Below are 17,853 nucleotides of genomic sequence, written 5' to 3' on the forward strand. Positions count from 1 at the left end.
CCTACTGCTGGTGAGGCTGAACACGGGAAGTGGGGCAGCGCTGTCTGTGTCAAAACCAAAAAAAAAACTGAAACCACAAAATCCAGCAAATTATAGTTATACAAGTTACATCTGAGAAAACTTTTATAATCTTTGTGGAGTATGATAGCTGCTTGGTTACTTGCGTGTGTGCATACGTATATATTGCATGTTTGCTTTTAATCCTTTGTTGTACAGTTTCCTGTTCTGATTTCTTCAGCTGAAGAATTTCTGTCAAGTTTAGTGGCAAGCGAGGGAAATCGGCAAGCGCTTGTTGGGTGTGATTATCGTAAGTGACGTGTCTTATGAGAAAGATCATTGGAGTATGCGAAAGCATTGATTTAAGTGAGAGTGTACTCAAGAAGCAAGTAAGGGAAAAACATAAAGAAAAATGGGAAGATGAGAGCAAAGGTTATACCAACACTTGAAAGAAGTGGTAAAGGCACCAATGCTTGCAATGCTGAATTATCGCGTTAGATTAAATGTTAAGTTCTCTTAGTCACTGTTCCTTTACTTTTCTAAAATTGCTTTATAGAAAAATACAACATCATCCAAGGAAACCTGGTAGTGATCAGTTAGACCAATGTTTCATGGGCCATCAGCATTTTAGTGCTGGTTTTCTTTTTGACAGTCTTTAACTTTTAACTTCTGCATTGTTCACATTTCAAAATTTACTCCATTTCATTGTACAGGAAGGATGTTCTGTCTTAAGTTATATGCTGTAAGGAGCATTTAAAGGGATACTTTGGAAATGTTGTATCAAAATGATTAAACTCAAGCTGTGGACTGTAAAAATTATAGCTTTATAGGCCACATGCCTGCCTACCCTTCAGTCACTGTCAAAGTGATAATTTCTACAATAATATGTTTCTTTTATTGTGGGATTCTAAACACCAAGTGCTGTTTAAACATTAAACTGAATTGTTTATGTTAGTGCTGTACTCCGTGTGTCATACATCAGGCCACTATAATCTCCCATGGAATGTAAAAATTCTGTCATGAATCATGGCTTGTATATCAGAAATTACTGTAATTTTGATTGGAAATTACGGGGCTCTTGAAATGTTTCTAATTATGATAGAATGTTACAGCAGCTTCCAACCTGTGTGCTCCTCAGATGTCTTTATTTACATGTCAAGACTCGGGGTTAGAGAACTGTCCATTTTCTACACTTTCCCTGTTCCATTGCAGTTCTTCGCAAAACTAAGGTATGAAGCCAATCTATTAGTCCATGTAATCTTGATCTGATCTGATTTGTGTGATAAAATATTTATTTAAGTGTGTCATTTTAAAATTTCTAGGCAAGACAGCTCTTCCAGTGCTGACTTTAAAAGAGACAGGTAATCAAAGTGAAACACAAAAGCTTCGAGAGGATGTGGTGCAGGTTTTTAGAGTATTGGTACAAAATTTAGATTCTTTACAAACTTTACTACTGAGTATACAAAATAAACACCAAACACATAGTTCTTTTTCCTTTTATTGTGGAGATTATACCTGTGTACTTAGAGGTTATCTTTCTTTGGAATTTAAGCACGGTAATTTTAATTTATGTGTTAAACAAGCTTTCAGATCTCTAGTTAGACAAATTGCAATTTGTAGTAGAAAACTGCTTCAGAGAAGTAACCTCTTAGGTAAACTGAATGTGCTGGGTCTTCTCTAACCAGTTGACTACTAGTCAGCCAATTACTAAGCTTTAAATACATAGCAAAGACTTGTATATTAATGAAGATAATCTATATAGAAAATTCTGCATTGGAACATGTCAAAAGTACAGAGAATATTTCTTGGGGCAAAGAAGTCTCTCTTGCACAATAAAAGAGGCTTGTTCAAGCACACTCTTTAAGATAACCTCCATTGTGGTTTTGATTTGGGGATATTGGTATCCTGCTCAGAATTGGAATTCCTGGGATAATCGCTTCCAGCTACAATGGAAAGTATGGAGGACACATCTTAGAAAATGATATTTTGGTTAATAGTTTTGTTTTTTAAAATCACTAAAATTGAACATTGCTACTTTTATTTTGGATATAAAACCTTGAATAACTCGTAAGCGTAGTCTAGAGTTATGGTATGGAACAGTTTGTGACCTAAAACAACTGCCAGTGCACAAAGATAGTTATTTGCTGGTAGACCTTTTAAGGAGGGACCCAGTTTGGGTCAGCGTTAGTTTGGGTGTTTCAGCAGCCAGCATCTGAAAGGTGACTGGGCTTGCCTGAGTCAGGAGACTGCAGATAATATTCTGCTAACTAAAGCACTTTGTGGAGAAGAGCTGTTAAATGATACACTACAGAAGTTTCTACTTAGGTATGTAGCACCAAGGTAAAAACCAGACATTTTCCCTTGAGCTGTGCTAGTGCCTTTGTCAAGAGTTATCTGATTCATAGAGGACCACGAATGGGCCTGATGCTCAACAAACCAGCTGGCTACAGGGACTCAGTGTGGCAGAGGTCATAGCATGGGGCAAAGAAGGCTTAGGTGAGTTATGATTTGCGTACTTGTAGTTTCACGGTATACTTTGCTGGCACCTTGTTGGCCTTCCCAAAGAAAAGGGACTATCTGACATGAATTTGAACGAACTAGGGGACTTTGCTAGAAGATTCCTTCAAATGTTGAATTCTTTTCTCATATAGGAATGTATACATTCCGCACCTGTTTAAAGTTTCTATGTTTTTAAGAATCTATATATTATCTACAGAATAAATTCAGTTTATGTTAAATTCAAAATATATACTTTAAAAGTTACTATGGTTATACTGAGGAGCTAAGAAAGATATAATTCAAGTTGCTCAAATACATCATATCTTTGGGGAGTTTTAGGACTGCAATTGAACATCAGTATTTAAAATCTTCCACTTTGATTGCAAGTTGTCTGCCTAGTAGGTCTATGTATTTTTTGTTAGGTTATGTTGAGAGGATTGCTTTAGAAAAATACATGGAAATAGAAGAGAGAAAGGTTTACTAAGTACTTTGTTTCTGCTCCCAGATTGTTGGTTTTTAGTGGTACAACAGCAATACTAATAATATTGCTTACTAAAATTTAATCAGCGTGCCTGAATAAGTCAAAATGAAAAGAATCCAGACATATATAAAACTGTGTGGTATATGTTACTTTTACAATTTAATCATACTGAATTTTTATTAACTTTATAGCCTGACAGTCTGATTCGAGTAATTATGAAAGCACATTCCTAATTTTGTTAGTCCAAACAAAAAAAAGTTGATTTATGTAATGATCATTAAGGCATTATGGTTCAATAACTGTGCATTGGTTACAATGTTTTCATGTGGGAGCCAGGGATGAGTTTTTTTCTTGATGGTGACAGATGTTGAAATCTAATTTTATTCCGTGAAAACAAACAAACAAACAAAAAAACCCCAAACCTAAGAGCCTCGAGAGATAAGGCAAGTAGAGACTTGTGGTGCTCCTGTAGGTTTGCTGTGCTTTGACAAGTTATATTTACGTTAATGGTTTATCCTGAAAAGCTGCGGCCTGCACATGCTAGTGCGAAGTAGGGAAGGAAGCAAAACTTTGCTGAACATCACCTTACATTGCTAAAGTTTTCTCAAATTTAGGTAACTGCAGTTTGAAAAACTGAAGTGATACCAGCTTCTGTACCTCTGAGAGTCCCATGCACTAAAGCGTAAGGCTATGTGCCTTCATTATTAGATCTAAAGAAGTTTATAGTAGAATAAAAGGGTAAAATTGATATTTTTCTGCAGCGTCCGTCCTGTTGATTGCTGTATATGACCGGGTAGGTGCCAAATGCCCTGCCTTCTCACCAAAAAATGCCTGTATGCAGAAGGCGATACACCTGGCTCTGACAGAATAAAATAGAGTACTAGCCGTACCTCCAGAAACCTCATCTAAATTACAGAGGGTTTGCCCCGTTACTTCTGAGCTGTTGCATTATGTTGCCCAATTTCCTGTCCTCCTGTCCTCATCTTTCACTTTGGTTAGGCAGTTAGTCCCTTGGAATGAGTAGTTTCTCATGCAAAGCATGGAGGTCAAGTCAGTGGTTCAGACCATTGCTGGAGACCTCAACGTAAGCCACCAGGCAACTATTCTGTGCAGTGGTATTTTATTAGAAGTGTTGCACTTTTTGCCTTAGCAAGCACCTGGAGAACCCTCCTGCAAATACTGCCCGGGAGGCACATCGGCTGGGTATTACATGGAGCATCCTGCACTCATGAGTAGATGGGAAGGAGTTAAATGGGAGGGGAATGCTAAACATTTGCACTAAAATTGCTTTTGGCATGCAAATACCATGGTTTTCCTGACATAAATATTTTCAGAATAGGCCATTAGAGTTCAGGTATATAAAACCCTGCTTTTACTGGAAATTTTAATGTTGTAGTAAACCCAGAGATTTATAGTGAAAAATTGATGTCTGTTATCTCACTTTTATCTTTTTAACCAGCGGTTTTAGAAATGCTATATCTTTGATCTGGCTTTTTCCATCTAGAGACTAAGCTATATACTCTAATAGGAAAGTAATTTTTAAGCAGCTTCCCACATTGAATAAGCACAGTATCGTGCATCTGGCATGAAGATGTAACACACCATTACTGCAGATGTAGAACCATCTATTCAACTATTTTCCAGCAAGGGGAAAAGAAACCTTTTTATCACCAAGAGTAACTCTCTGGTAACAATGTGACTTTAAGTAGGGAGTCTTGAAATTTATTTTCAAAGCCCTTTCCTTGGGGCACTACTCCTTAGGCTGCCCCCGTGGGGTCCAGCCTGGGGAGCAAGTGGGGGCTCAGTCCCTTGCCTGTCATCCTGAGTCTCAATCAAGTCTTCTCCTTGCTTTGTCTCTCTCAGAGTAGCTGGATCACTGTCTGGGTTTAAATCTTGGCTTAAAAACCTTCTCTGCCTGACTGCACCTCGGCATACAGTGGATTGTCTGTGGAGTGGGGAGGGATACTGCATGGGGAGATGCGAGGTGGAAACAAGATGTGCTTTGAGGTCTGCCGTCGTTTCATGGGTCCACCTGGAAATAAACACCTTGCCCTCAGGGAAAGATGAGATACAGTAGTTAGAAAACATTAGCTGCAGAAGTATGCCACACGCCAGCCTCTTATTTTTTTTTTATTTCATTTTTTAATTTTATTTTCCTCCCCCTTCCACTACCTGAGGGTGATTGCTCTGGCAGTTGAAGAAGTGCCATGAGCAGCAGGAGTTGGGATAGGATCAGGTGTCAGTGGGGATGGAAGAGGAAGAGTGTGAACTGAGAAAGCATGATGGGCTTCTACACGTGATCAAGAATTGCCCCATAAAGTGACGTGTCATTCAGTGAAACTGTGAAACTTGGCAGATAGAGACGATTTGTTTCTTTCACAAAATATCATGTTGCAGAGTCATAGAGTGCTCTGTCTCGCCTGCGTCGGAGGGAAAGAGATTTTCAGGTTTCTGTTGTGAGAACAAAATGAATGCTTAGAGCACTCTAGATCCTTCCTCTGCCCCATGTCATAATTTCTTTCACAGCATCTTTTCTCCAAAATAGAGGTTAAAACCTCAGGAAATGCTCTTAGGAATTTTTAAAAATTAATTTCTCTTTCTTTTTTTTGTGGGGGGGCGGCATGGATCTTGGCCATATCCTGCATTACTGGTTTAACCTTGTTGGAGTGGGTTGATTTTAGTGAGTCTTGGGCTCCCACTAGTAAAAAGTAGACAGCAAGTTCTTGAATCAACAAAGATGCACTGAAGAGAAACCGCCTTAAAATCTCCAAGGTGGTTCATATCAGTGTGCAATTGCCCATGGAAATCTGCATAGAGGGGAAAAAAACATTAAAACCTGAAATAGCTCAAGTCAAACCAAAAGGTGCAGAATGGAAAATACTTAACTAGTAAGAAAATTATATTGACCTCTTCAAACAGCTCCTTGGGGCCAGGCAGCCCTTTCAGCATGTAAGGGAAAGGCTGGAATTGTTGACACACTGGTGAAAAAGTGAGCTTCCTGAGCATACTTTACATGTGCAATCAAATCAACTCCAACTAGAGTTTCCCAGCCAGATTGGTGGCAGCACGAGCTATTCCAACACCGCTTACAATCTGCATAGAGACTGTTTCAAGAACTGATAGTAGCTTCAGGAAATGCTGTATATTTGAGCCCTAAGGAGAGCTTCCCTAGAGAGATGCAGTGAGTACCTGCCCCGCTTTGGTTGGGAGTTAATGCTTAACGCTCTCACTGCCTCAGCCTGCAGCACATCCCTGGGAAGCACTGGGGCTGGGACCACTGAGTGCCAAGGCAGGATGCAGCCCCACAGGTGGCCAGAAGCAGTAAAGGGGGGTTCTTGGTTGAATGATTTTTGTCTGGTGGAAGGAGCAGGAATATGTGGGAGAAGCTTGGAGAAATACAAGTTTAAGTTGTTAAATGTACAAATGGAAAAAGAGAGCCAAGTAGAGAAAGCTCTTTACAAAATATAAAATTCTGTTAAAGCAGCAAGACAGCACAACATAAGGAATGTTTGGTACATGTTATTGAAACTGAAAACTCAGAGTATGGAATGAATTATAATTTAGCATAATCCATAATTTTACAGTTTTCATTTTGAATTATTTATCTTATATGATTTGATGAAAGATAAAACTGACTGACAAGATCTTGAACATCTCTGCATGTCTTAATGATGAATGAAAAAATTCCTTATTATGACTTCACCATTTAAAAAATTTTATTTGTATCGTTTCTACATAGCTTCCTTTTATTTTTAAAGCGTATTTCAGATACGCATTGTGTACACGCAATTCCATAACCCATCAGGCTTCAGTGTTGCCTCAGTACCTCTGATTCAGTAAATCAGATCATAGGCAGCATGCTGTCATATAATAAGGTGTCTGATCCTTATTACCAGTTTGTTGATGCACAGACTCCTTCAAATTGACCATTGCAACACATGGTTTCCCCTGAAACTAGCTGTGATAATTAGCGTGGCTCTAATGAGACAGAATGTCACTGATCTTGTGCTGAACTGTCGAGTATCGACGCTACGGATGGGAACTGTCAAAGCTTGCCATCTGTGACAGAGCTTGGCATATTCCATTTGCAAGGTAGAGCATGCTCAATAGACTGTTTTTAAACAAATGGTCCATTTCTTGATTAGGGCTCTGTGTTCTGTTACCGTGGAAGACTTTATATCATAGTTAAACTTTTTTCTTCCCCCCCCCCCCTTTTCTTTTTTTTTCCTGTGGTAAGCTCGTTAGGAAATGAAAATGTTACTAATTCTCAAACTGGTACCTTCAATCTTCTGTTAGCTTTGTGGGGAGGGGTGGGGGACTGCTGATCCTGTATTTATGCTTCTTCCTTCCCCTAGTTTTCTAAATGTAGTTCTTCTAAGGCTAGCACTTCCACAAGGGTTTTATCTGATATTTTTAAGCAGTGAAGTATAGGGACAGTGTAGTTTTGAAGGATAGAAGAACAAAAATTAAAGTCTTCGATGACGTGCAACGGGAGCACGTGCACCTGGAATGAAATATTGAATTGGTCAGAAGAGTCGGGCGCCCAGGTTCCCGAGACCGGCCCTGCAAAATGCTGCGCAAAAAGTCCAGCATTGCTTATCATTCCAAAATATGCTTTGTTGCCTTTTATTTCCTCCTTCTCTGGCAGACCACACAGGGCTTGTTCTGAAGAACATTTTCACTAATCTGATCAGGCAGCCAAATACGCCGGGAAAACTGCTTTAATGATCCCACTAATTACCTCAAGTCAATATGAACTGTATTATTAGACTGAGGGAAAATATTCCATTAGGTCTTCCCCTTGGGAGTTTCTCCGCTTTGTGATGTCACCGAAGCCTTCGCCCTCTCGCTTGTAATTAATTTTATTTACACACGCAGGCACGCACAAGGTCACACCTGCACAACCGGAGCTGGCCAGGGAGCTAGTGGCACTCAGGCTTAATCAGATCTGTCATAATTACCATTCTGCATGTTTCTGACACACGCTGTGAAATATTTCAATTTAACTGCCGCTACCAGCACAACCAGATGTAGTGTGAGTGTGGCTGCATTGGAAATATTATTCCTCAGGATAAACTCTCTCCTCCTCCTTTTTCCTCCCACCCCCTCTCCCTTTTACAGCTAATGTGGCACAGAAGCTGATGTATCCTGTAAATCTTGAATGCAGTGCTAGATTGATAACAGCAGATTAGACAGTTTAACCACAAACAGCTTGTTCATTTTTCACAAATGAAAACCACATGTGGTGTAACTAAAATTTCAGGCTTCTTCCCCCCACCCACCCCCCCTCTGGTTGTTGTTTCCTTTTGTGTGTGCATGTGTATGCTCATGTTAAGGTCTGCCTTTCGTTGTAAAGGACTGAAATAAAAGAGTAAACATATAGGGGAAAGATACACTGCCTTCTTTCAAGATTATTTCTCCATGACCTTTATTAAAACCCTTCCTTGCTTTGGCAAAGAAATCAGATATCGCACAGGGGTTTTGTCTCTCACTTAGAGTCTTTTTAATCTCTCGGTTTTATGCTCTCTTATTAAAGAAGTCATCTTACTGTGCTGGTTTTTAAAATAACATGCCAGCAAACACCTCACTTTAAGAAGAGTTTCTAACAAAAAATATAGGCTTCACTGCTACTTAAATTTAACAAAAATAAAATTTTCTGCCAAAGTTTTTCACGATGAATTCTGTCCCTTTGCTAACTCTTCCCTCTGCCTCTTCCTTCAGGGAAAAGATTCTTTTTAAAAAAGAATCCTCAAAGTGTCTAGAATTTTGGCAAATGGAAAATTGATTTTTTTTTTTTTTAATTAAAACATTCCAGTATTTCTTATGAAAACAGATTATGGTTAGTTTTTAGGAAACTAAATATTGTCTGTTAAATGTTTTACTTTTTTATAAATCCATTTTTTCAGTTAAATTGTTCAGCTTGCCCTAATTAAACAGACTTCAACACTTAGTAAGGGGGTTTTTGAAACTATCTACTCTTTAGGAGATCACTGTTGGCTACTTTTCTTGCACAGAGAAGAGAAATAATACGATTTTGATAGGAAGTTTTAATTATAAGGTTCTAAAACAATTCTTACAACAAGGAAAAAATTATAAGCATGCAGAATGCAACTGAGCAGATTCCCCAAAAGCTCTTACAGGTATAGTCAGGTGAGAAGAATGGTGCAGTGCATGTGATAGAAATTCATCAAATCTAATATGTAATAAGTCTTCCAGGGGAGGTTTAAAAAAAGTAGCTTTAGTAAGATATTGTTTTATCCGTTGCCAGTGATTTATGATGCTGTGACAATATCATAAGGACAGGAGACAGGGAACTAAGACTCAGTCAGTGCTCAAAATCAGTTGGAAGAAGGTGAGCGGGATAGTTTTGAAAGGCACTGATGGCACAGTTTGTAGTGGAAAATTTGACTGCATAGATGGTCCCACAGATTGCTGCAGAGGGGTTTAAAATCCCATGCTCTTAGCGCTTGGCCAGCAGTTACTGACTGCATTGCTTATCCCCCAGAGCTGAGATGGAGTAGGTCAGTGTAGGTGTGCCATCAGCATCCCTCACTGCACAGCAGTGCCACCTGCATAACTGACTGCCCCAGGGCCCATGCAAACCCCAAACAAAGGGGAAATTCATCTCGGAGGTGCAGCTGAAGTCCTGGTAGTTCTGTGGCTGCATATGTCTCGAAAATGAGTCTAGAGTAAGGCAAAGAGGAGGACAGCAAGGGCTCACATTGGAAGAGATAATGCAGAAACGAACCATCAGGATTCTTGCAAGGATCAAGAAATCCAGCTCTTGTTTCTTGACAAAACTATTTTAAAAAAGATCATGAAGTCAGGAAGCACTGCATTGTCAAAAGGAAAAAAAGCATGGCACCCTCTCCCACATCCAAGTCTTTATTTTTAGTTTTTCTTTCTTACGTAGAGGTGTTTCGGTTCCTACACTCCAGATGCATGAATCAGCTCTTCCCCAGGCAGCACCTGCTGTCTGCCTGACAAGAGGTGCTGTTTCTGGCAGGATGAATTTTCTTAATCTCTCTTCCCGCTTTCTTTATCCTCACCTTCTGTTTTGTTTGCCTCTTGCTGCCTTTGCCAATTCCTCTCTTTATACCTTTCCTCTTAGCCCTCCTTTGACTTTTTCCCACCTCATTCCTCTCCTCCACCAATGTACCCTCACCAACCTCTCTTACTCCATTTACACCTCTCTTCTATCCTGCTGCTGTCCTCTGTGTGCCAGAGCAGCACTTAGGACACCCCACCCTACGTGCAATCCTCCACAGCGAGATCTTTGCACAAGCATCGGCACGTGCATGGGGCACAGCATGGGCAGTGTCTGCCTTTGAGCTTTACTAGATGGTGGGAGCCAAGGGCTGGTCGCCAGCACTGCTGGCTTCATGGCTGAAACGTCGTTCCTTTCCACACATGGCAACATGGATTTAGCTAGGAAAAGAGCAGTGTTCTTGATTTCTCGGATTTCTCCTGCTTGCTGTGGGCAGATCACTGGTTTGAGAGGCTTTTGAAGATGCAGTGTATTGGTGTTTAAACATGAAGAAACTACAGCACTTTAAAAAAAAAAAAAGAAAGAAAAGAAAAAAAAAAAAGAAGTGGGGGAGAAAGTCTGAGCAAGCTGTACGAGAGTTAATGATGTACGGAAATGAAAACAAAGCTGTAGTGCCAGAGCCGAGAGGGAGGCTGAGGAGTTAGCGAGCAGCCCGTGGTTCCCGGCAATGGGGGAAGCAGGGTACCAAGTAAACAGCACAGAAAACAAAAGCGAGCTCAACCCGTAACTAAACAGGAAACGACGGGGTAAAATTCCTCCTGAAAAAAAAGCCTGAGAGCTGCTAAACACATTGCTGCAAAGAATAAAGGCATCTTATGCAAACAGAAATATACAGTAACGGTCTGAGAAGCGGTTTGTTAAAGGAGTGACCGATTACAGTTGAGGTGAAGGGTGGTTGGGCAAAGGAAGGAGTAAGAAATAATAGATGTGCGTTTTCTCCCTTACTGATAAACTGAATCCTCCAAAACACATGACATCCGAAAGAACGTTACAGGATTTCTAGGTGCAACATGAGAAGGGAGACTATTCCAGATAATTTTAAATTTCACTATTTCTAATAATTTTTCAGTGTCCATGTTTTTTTTATTTTCTTCAAATTTAATCTCTAAGTCAAACTTCAATTTTTTTGGTTTTGAATTACCTGAAACTGCTGGTATATAGTGAATAGGCTAGGGCAAGCAGGCAGCAAGCTAAGTGGGGAAAAAAATCCAATTTACAAATACTTATCTAGTTCTAAATCTGGCAAACTTTATCTGAAAACACATTGTTATTCACTGGTCATCTCATTTTTATTTCTGTGCAGTGTCATGTTCCCTTACTTCAGGATGGCATTTTAGAAGCATATAAAAATAATTTTTCAGGATTTCTGTAAAGTAAGGATGCTTGGACTTCGTGATCCTGGCATTCCCTAAATTTTGGACGCCAACTGAGAAAGATTTGCACACATATCAATTATGTCTGTGAGTTTACTTAGGTGACGAGTGATTTTACTGAGCCTGGTGCTTAGCATCTCTCGGATATGCGACATGCAAAAGAAAGCTCTAAGAATGCAGGAACTTTTCACGGGTTATATAAAGACAGTTATTTTTTAAAAAAAAGCTATGAAGGGCTTAAATGAGATTCTTTTAATTTTGCCTTTGGACAGCCAGTTTGCTTCAACTCTGAAAAATCATTTGCTACTCATATTTAATATGAAGAGAGAGTTAAACTAAGGAGATTGATCCTTTTCCCCTTAGGGACAGGACGGAGGGATCAGGGCAGGAAGAAGCATGCCTGCTCCATGCAGTCCCTGAATTAAGGGCAGAAGCTGCTGTCTGGAAGTCCGACTGGGGCTCGGTTTGGCTGGCACCTCTCTTGGCCGGTGAGGGAGAGGGCTAAGGCTAACACTAAACACTGCTCTCTCTAGTAGTTTCTCCCTTGTGGCTGTTCTTATCCCCACCGTGACGGCAAGCTACCTGAAAACACTCTTGTGTTGGTTTCCACTCTGCAGCTTCCCTTATGATCCAGTTTTCCTATTCTTTTAAGTCTTTGCTTCAAGTGACCATGCTACAAGTAAGGATATTTTAGTTTACTAAGGACTTTGCTGCCTTTATTTTTCTGTGGGTGAGATATGTGCTTCTTGCTGCCCCTTTATCATGTGATGGGAGGCATCTGTCTTTCCCAGGTGTGGATTTATGAAGATTTTTTTTTTAACTGTATTGAGGTACTGGGTGTTATTAATTTTCTGACTGTTTCTGCGGTTAACAAAATCTGGAAGGAAGTTAGGGAAAAGTTTCTTTTCAGTTTCCTGAAGATTCTTCTCACTCTTGGCATTATCAGAGCATTGAGCATGCTTCACTACAGAATGGAGAGCCACCAAAGCCAGCTGAACTGCAAGAGACAAGTTAAAAAAAAATTTCTTAGAATATAGAATATTTACATATCTAATTCAAATCCATATGAAAACTTTTAGTTAGCCTGTAAAAATGTGAAGGAATGCCCGAAAATGGATTTGAGCTGTGTATGTTTTGGAATGATGTCACTTGTTGGAACATCTTGTCAGCTGAACTGAATTTACAGTGAAGTCAAATATCTGTGAGCCTGTGATTCCTCAGTGTGTGGCAAATCTTCTCCTGTTCCAAAATGAATTCTGAAAAGAAAAAAACAAATGACAAGAAGCCACAGATTTAAATTACTTCATCTGGGAAATTACAATCTTGAAAAAAAAATAAATCTAACAAAGTGAGATAGATGGATATGAAAAAGTAATTACAGAAATGACACTTTGGTCCTATGACCTTTTTACTGGAGGTCTTTCCCCAAAAGCGAATGTTAAATCTCTGTAAGCAATGTAATAATAAACATTTGCTGTTCACTTGTAAATTGATAGTAGTAAAAGAGATTTTTAAACTTACCAGGCTTTTTTTATTAAAGACTCTTAACTAAACTGCAGAGATAGCTGCCATACAAAAATTGATTGCATGCTTAGGAATAAATAAATATGGGCTATTAAGGGTCATGGCTGGATTTAGGTTTATATTTACTTTTAAGGGAAGCATCGGTATTGCAATGAAATCAGTACTTCTCTCTACTTAAATAAAAGATAAAGGGCCATATATTACCAGTCATCCTCAGACTGGTACCCACTGACCCATTTTATATGCCTGTACTATAAAAAGTAATGTACCAGACTAAGACTGACTTATTTAATAATTAGCAGTTGTTTTTTCTTGTCTTGATTTTTTATTTTTTTATTCTTAAGTCCATTTTTGTCATACATATCTCATGGTTAAAATGCGAATTGAATTGTGTATGTGAAAGAGGGAGGATCTGGCATAGAGAAAGACAGAATAAAGCTTCGCCCACTGGTTTTTTTTGCATCTATTACTTTTTTCCTTTCTTTTTACATATGAATATGATTGCATTTTATGTAAGATTTTCAAAGGCATGCATATTATGTTTTTAATTAGAGCCTGTGCCTATCTATCATTGCTAGGAAATTGAAGGCAATACTGTAAAGAAGATACCTTTGAACAAGGGAAGGAAAAGGTGGAGGAGGCTGCAAGCAGAAAAAACAAGCTTGGGAGAAGCCCTTCATTTAGATTATTCAGTTCCCTCTCTACTCAACTACGAAATAATGATACTTATGTTTTCAGTCAGTTTTAGAGTTACAGGTTGGAGTTTATTTTTTCCATGAGCTGATGGTACATCTCAAGTGCTCATACACATGGAACTTACCCAGGACTTTTGACACAGCCTCAGACCTTAATCGGACAAGTTTTTCAGTAGCACTAGATTTTAACTACTCACTGTGGCCTCGGGTAGAGGAAGAGTCCTGATACAACAAATGAGACTGTGAGAACAGGAACACAGCTCTCTGGGTCATTTTGGTATTGTACTTGTTTGCTGCTTGTCATTGAATTTTACAGGGTACTTTAGCAAGTTTCCTTTTCTTATTTATTTGTTTGGATGTTTGCAAGAATAGAAATACATATTTAATTTTTAAGTGCTGCAGCTAAAGAGGATAAAAGGCAGAGGGAAGAAGAGATGTGAGGGATCCTTTTCCCCTGAAATATAACCAAAAAATTACAATGAAATACTGTCAGTACCACTGCTAGCTGTTTGGTCGTTATTTTTTTTTTCCACAACGCAGACAAAAGGTGGAGGTAACATCCAGACAGATGATACAGCTGAATGATAGGTTGGATAAGAAATTTAAGGAAATGTCATAATCTTTTTCAGTATTCTTCAAAGGAAATTTCTCCTGCTAGTGGAGTTTACCTTTCTTCTGAAAAGCCCCATGAGGTTTTGGGGGTTTAAGTTTGTTTGTTTTGCTAAATCTCATCTATTATGATGGCAGATAGAGATTTACTTAAAATGCACATCTGGCTTCCCCTTTCAATGTTCTAGTAATGAAAGCCAGTAAAATAGATAAACCAGAAATATCTGGAGATAAAAGAACAACTTCAGTTTTCACACTTTCTCAGATTTAGGGAAATGCTTCAAGGCAAAGCCTGAAACTTCAGGCTGATTAGTGTAAATAAAATACTAAGGCAACCATCTTTCTGGGGAGATTTGTTATCACTTTAGGCCGCATCTCAAGAAGAGGCATTTGTATTCTGGTGTCTCTACTCATCTTCTGGAAGATGCTGAAAAACAACTTTTGTTTCTTGAATTAAAGATACACAGGTTTTGGGGAAAAATGAGGAAATCATAAAGTATTGAAAATTCACAGCAGTTTTTAAAAATACTCAAAAGTATGTGCCTCACGAACTCAGTGCTTAAAATTACTTGAAAATTTAAGCTGAACTGAAAAGATTTGCACCAACAAACGTGTTGGTCAGTATCAAAATCTGCTAAATCTACCAAATTATTAATTTTCCTGAAATTTTGTGAAAATATGAAGTGACCCTTCTTTTAATAGCCTTCCGTTCTCCTGTGAAGCATTTAGGTCTTTTCAGCTTTGCATAGGAGATAACCAGGACAATTTATGTGTTTTAGGAAAGAAAATCCAGCGGTCAGAATAAGTTTTCCTGCAGTCAGGAAATTCCAGAAGAACATTTAAGGCTAGAAAGGACTGCTGTCATCATCTAGGCTTATTCCCATGTCTGAACCCACAGTTATTTCACCCGAAAAGAAGTCAGATTTAAGTAATCTCAACCTGAAAATGAATTTTGAATTAAATTCTCTGTCCTTACCCTACAGTTGGTATTCCCTGCAGTGTTTTTCTGGATGATACAAATATAATGCAAACTGCATTTCCCAGATAAATTAAGGCAGTGTCCATTGTTACTTTTTTGTCTTATATGTTTGTGCTGAAGTGACTTTTGTTTATTTTGCTTGTCAATGCCATATGCATGAGCTTACTGATTCAAAACTCTCTGAATTTTCAGTCCTGTTGAACACTGTGAGAAATCCCAGTTGAAGGGTTTAATGTGTTTTCCAATCAATGTGTAAGGGAAATTTGGTCTTATCAATTTAAATGCTGGATATCCTTTCATTGCATTATGGAAGAATCGTTTCTAAGCAGAGATTATTCTGAAGAACTTCATAACTTTTAAAGGTTAATATGTTAGGTAAAGAACAATATCTTAAGACAAACATTTTTATTACAGGACATGAAGGGATAGTTCTGATTAAATTACATGATTATTTGAATGGGAAAGAAGACAAAGTGCATCATTTCTTGCCCTCAACTTTAATGCCTTTAATCAAATAATGACCTTCTGGAAATAGTTAATTTTAAGCATTTGGAAAGATCAATACCACTTTGCCACCAAAAAATGGCCCACATGATGAAATTTGATGTATTTAAAGTACCATTGCACCCTTTTAACCTAGTAAATAATTTAAAATGCTTTCAGTAGTCCTTTGCTACCATTATGTATCTTGTTCAAAGTATTATGCCTTTTCCAAAAGCAACCTTTCTGTACAATGAGCAGCTTACAAGTTTAATAGTAAGGAGTAAGACTACGCATATACTATAGTGGTGATGTCAGACTTTTTTTCTTCTCTTTTATACATGGATTCTGCTTTGAAAAGAAATGGAAGTATCTATGATGAATGCAGGCATTTGGAACAAAAATGAGATTTGTAAAGTGACTTGGATGGCTTTTGAAGGGGAAAAAGTCTATATATAAGTTTAGTTCATGAGTTCTTTTCCTTTGTTTTGTCTATAAGCTTTTGTGTTAAAGGTGAAGGATTTGGGTTGCTTAGACAATTAAGAGCCCATTTTACCAAGTGTAATTTCATATAAACTAGAGTGCCTTCAGCGCTGTAAATAAAAAAAAAATTGCCCTCTATTAGCATGTTTGTGGGCAGATTAAAAACAGTCTTCATTAGCATAAGTAACACTTACAGATTCTTTTAAAAGTAGAAAATTATTTGCTGAATGATAAATTGCTAGCTTTATACTTAGTTGCTGAAAATGTGCTCTTTCAAATGCCTACTTTAGTTTAGTCTACAATACTCAATTTTTTGAGTTAGAAGTACTGTTTAATGGATTATGTACTTAGTCTTTGTTCACAGTAAATGCTGAAATGCAATTCACGCTTTCTGCTAAAATGTTTGTATCAAATACCTCCCTATTTAGACTCATTTCTTTTAACACCAGATATATTTTTATTATACTGTGTGCCCCAGAGAATGATACAAAATAATCTTAGATATGCTATACTAAAGAAAAACTGTTCCTGTCTCAGCACTGGTTCTCTAAAATGTTTTGCCTTCTTAGATTCAAATTATAGTTCTTCTAAAAATGTTACAGTCTTAGTTATTCTGTAAGAAATATTAATTGTGTGGCAAATTATTATCACTATAACAAATTCACCAAACAAAAGAGTTCAGTTGCTCCACCTTGTAGCCCTTTCTTCACAGACTAGATGTGTTTGTTGCTGATTTAGAAAGCTTTACACAGAGAATATCTTTCATTAGTGTAATGCTACCCACTTTGATCTAGTTAAGGTTGGTGTTTACACCTTAAGTGTCTATTTCAATTATCTTTCTCTCTTCTTTTTTAATAAGAAAGATGACAGAATGCAAGAATAGTTTGTTAGAAATTCCAGGTGAAAGAAAAGAAGATTTTTGTTTAAACACAGCACAGGTCAGACTGAATAAAACAGCATTTGGATACATAGATAAAATGTGTAGATGCTTTCTTTAAAATAAGCACGCTTGTGGGTTTTGCAGAGTCTAATGTTTGGCAGTTATCCTCTTTGCGCTTTTCCTGCAATAGTTTGGCAGTTCGGCTTTCACAGGTTTTTTTCCTCTAATGTCTTATGTTTCTTTACTAAATCCCTATCAGAAAACCAGACAGAAGACTCTTATTTATTTTAAATATCTTAGGTTTAGCATCTTTTTTTTTTTTCACCATTTTCTTGCTTACTGTAGCAAGACCTTTGCAGATGGTACTTGGTTACTTGAAAGCGCATAACAGTATTTTCTTTGTAGCAGATGGATTTAAGACTTTTAGTTCCCAATAAATGTAGGTTTACAATACATAACTTTACAGGATTTGTGTTGTATATAACAGGTTTGAACATATTATCTCAGAATTCATCTGCATGGCATTTTCAGCTTATCCAGGGCCCATGCCAGTATTTTAAGTAATAGGGAGCACATAGTGATTGATAGCAGCTAAAGGCGTGATTTTGAATAGAAACAAAGGTTTTAGAACAGAAGGTGTCAAATTAAACTTTGTCAGTTTGAAAAGTAGTAACATCCTGAAAGTTCTCCAAACATATTTACATGTGGCTAATGTTTATATTTTGCTTTGTACTCTCTTTATATGCAGTGTAATGTTGCCTGGCAAATTTACTCTGTTTTAAAATCAAGGTTGTTCCCAATGTCA

General features: G+C 38.0%; 1 protein-coding gene across 8 annotated transcripts in view; it reads left to right on the forward strand.

Annotated features, from left to right (window-relative positions):
- SATB1 (SATB homeobox 1) overlaps nucleotides 1-17,853 on the forward strand; it is a 92,040-nt gene that overhangs the window by 65,393 nt on the left and 8,794 nt on the right. The gene's annotated exons all lie outside the window — the stretch shown is intronic.

Source organism: Cuculus canorus, chromosome 2 (assembly GCF_017976375.1).
Source record: "Cuculus canorus isolate bCucCan1 chromosome 2, bCucCan1.pri, whole genome shotgun sequence".
Classification (NCBI taxonomy): Eukaryota; Metazoa; Chordata; class Aves; order Cuculiformes; family Cuculidae; genus Cuculus; species Cuculus canorus.